Source organism: Berghia stephanieae, chromosome 6 (genome assembly GCF_034508935.2).
Source record: "Berghia stephanieae isolate SIO BIC M18660-M18661 chromosome 6, UCSD_Bste_1.3, whole genome shotgun sequence".
In the NCBI taxonomy this organism is placed as follows: Eukaryota; Metazoa; Mollusca; class Gastropoda; order Nudibranchia; family Aeolidiidae; genus Berghia; species Berghia stephanieae.
Window position 1 is genome coordinate 59498884 of NC_088365.1, and position 2326 is coordinate 59501209.

Consider the following 2326-nt stretch of genomic DNA (forward strand, 5'->3'; position numbering starts at 1 on the left):
TTTAAGAATTTGATTCGTTCCGACATAATACCGTTTTGAGACGATGGGTTACATATAACAAATATGAAAATCTCACATTTCTGGTAACACTAACACTTGATATCACATTTTGGCTCCCGGGTTAATTCCTACATAATACCGTTTTGTGACGTATAGATAGTTCGAAGATGACGTCACTCAGGTCTTTGTTATTGTTTTTTGCCATCCGCGTTTATGAGTAATGTTCACTAAACTGTATTAACCTGACTATAAACGTTCATGGATACACATAGTTTTGTGTGTTGGTCCGTTATACTTCCGGATGACAATGCTATGAGCTTCTTAGCTAAGGGTATACTATCTATAGATAGTATGTGCTTGGCTTAGAAGCTCATAACATTACCATCCGGAAGTATAACGGACCAACACACAAAACTGTGTATCCATGAACGTTTATAGTCAGGTTAATACAGTTTAGTGAACATTACTCATAAACGCGGATGGCAATAAACAGTAACAAAGACCTGAGTGACGTCATCTTCGAACTATCTATAGTCACACATAGGCTAGTATTATAATATATTTCCTTTTCTTCTTTACCTGAAGAAGGCCAAAGGCCGAAACGTCGTTTACTTTGTTTTGTATCTTTTATAAGGGTCATTTTTACCCTCCTTACTTTACTATACATTTTATTGGCTCACTAAGGCACCTCCATATTTTAGTCTTACACACACACACACACACACACACACACAAACACACACACACACACACACACACATACTGAATAAGTTGACGTTACTCAGTTCTTTGTTGCATTTTGATCACCAGTTTCGGCCATTAGAACTCATTAAATTCTCTCTGTCAGATTATAGATTTTAAAGGTTCAAAATGTTTAGTACTTGGAAAAGGCTCTAGTCTATATGTGCGGCTATGTGGTCTAGTGGATCGGAGGGTCCTGGGTTCGAGCCTCACGCTCGGCGCATAGTTGAGTCCTTGAAAAAGCCTCTTTACTCACATTCTCTCACCGTACTCAGGTGTAAAATGAGTACCTGGCCGTTAACAGCGTTGTCTTTGTCCGAAAAATTGTAATATTGACTAACAAGCGTCATGTCCCGTCCTACATGTTAAATGTTGCTGTTGGCCAGGGAGCCCTTGTAAAGCGCTTTGAGTACATTTAGTGGATATTGCGCTCTATAAAGTTCAATTTAAGAAAATATTTATCATTTTCCCACCGTCCTCAAGTGCAAAATGTGTACCTTTCCTTTAAAAGCTGTGCCTGTGCCATTAATTACAAAAAATAACAAAAGTACGCATTGCAAGGAATCAAAAATTTAAATTAATTTCCCTTTATTCATCCCATAGGTGAAATTTGTCTTTGGGGTCTATTCCAACGGAAGACTGGAATAACCCATGCGTCAGCCGCAGTGCAGCGCCATAAATTGAGCTAGGGCGAGGTGACTTGCAGCGCAGCGGCCTGTGATCGAACTCTGTACCTTTCGGGTACGAAGCAAAGACCGTACTGCTGAGCCACGCTTCCTCCTATCTATCCCTGTCTCATCATACATGTTAAGTGTTTCTGTTGGCTTGGGGTTCCTTCTTAATCGCTTTGAGTACATTTATTTGGATATTACTCTATATTTAAAAAAAATAATTAAAAATTGAGCGTTATATAGAGCAATATCCACTAAATGTGCTCAAAGCGCTTCACAAGGGGTCCCTGGTCAACAGCAACATTTAACATGTAGGACGGGACATGCCGCCTGTTAGGCGATATTACAATTTTTCGGACAAAGACAACGCTGTTACACATGAGTACGGTGAGAGAATGTGAGTAAAGAGCCTTTTTCAAGGACTCAACCATGCGCCGAGCGCGAGGCTCGAACCCAGGACCTTCCGATCCGAAAGCGAGTGTCATACCACTAGACCGCATAGCCGCACAACAAAAAACTTATGTTTTTTCATCGTCAAAAATAGTAAGTAAACAAGATAGATAAGTGCTTGACAGAGTGTGTGAGCGTTGATTTTATTTTGGCATTCTCTCCCCATTAGACCCTAATGGAAGGAAATCAAATGCACACCTTAAAGTGCGTGTTCTTTTTATAACAAAATTGGAAACAAACACGGGGGCTGCAACCCATTTGCTGCAAAATAAACGAAACCTTTCCCTCCCTCACTCAGACCACCCCACACAAGTAGTAGTGAATCAGAGAGCAAAGTGATAGATAAGATTTAGATAACTAATTGAAATCTCCCCGTTTCATATCAATTTTAAAAGCTCGAGATGTAGGGTTAGTTTTTTTTATTTTTATCAGCTTCCATATTTAACGCTGTCTTATTCATCATC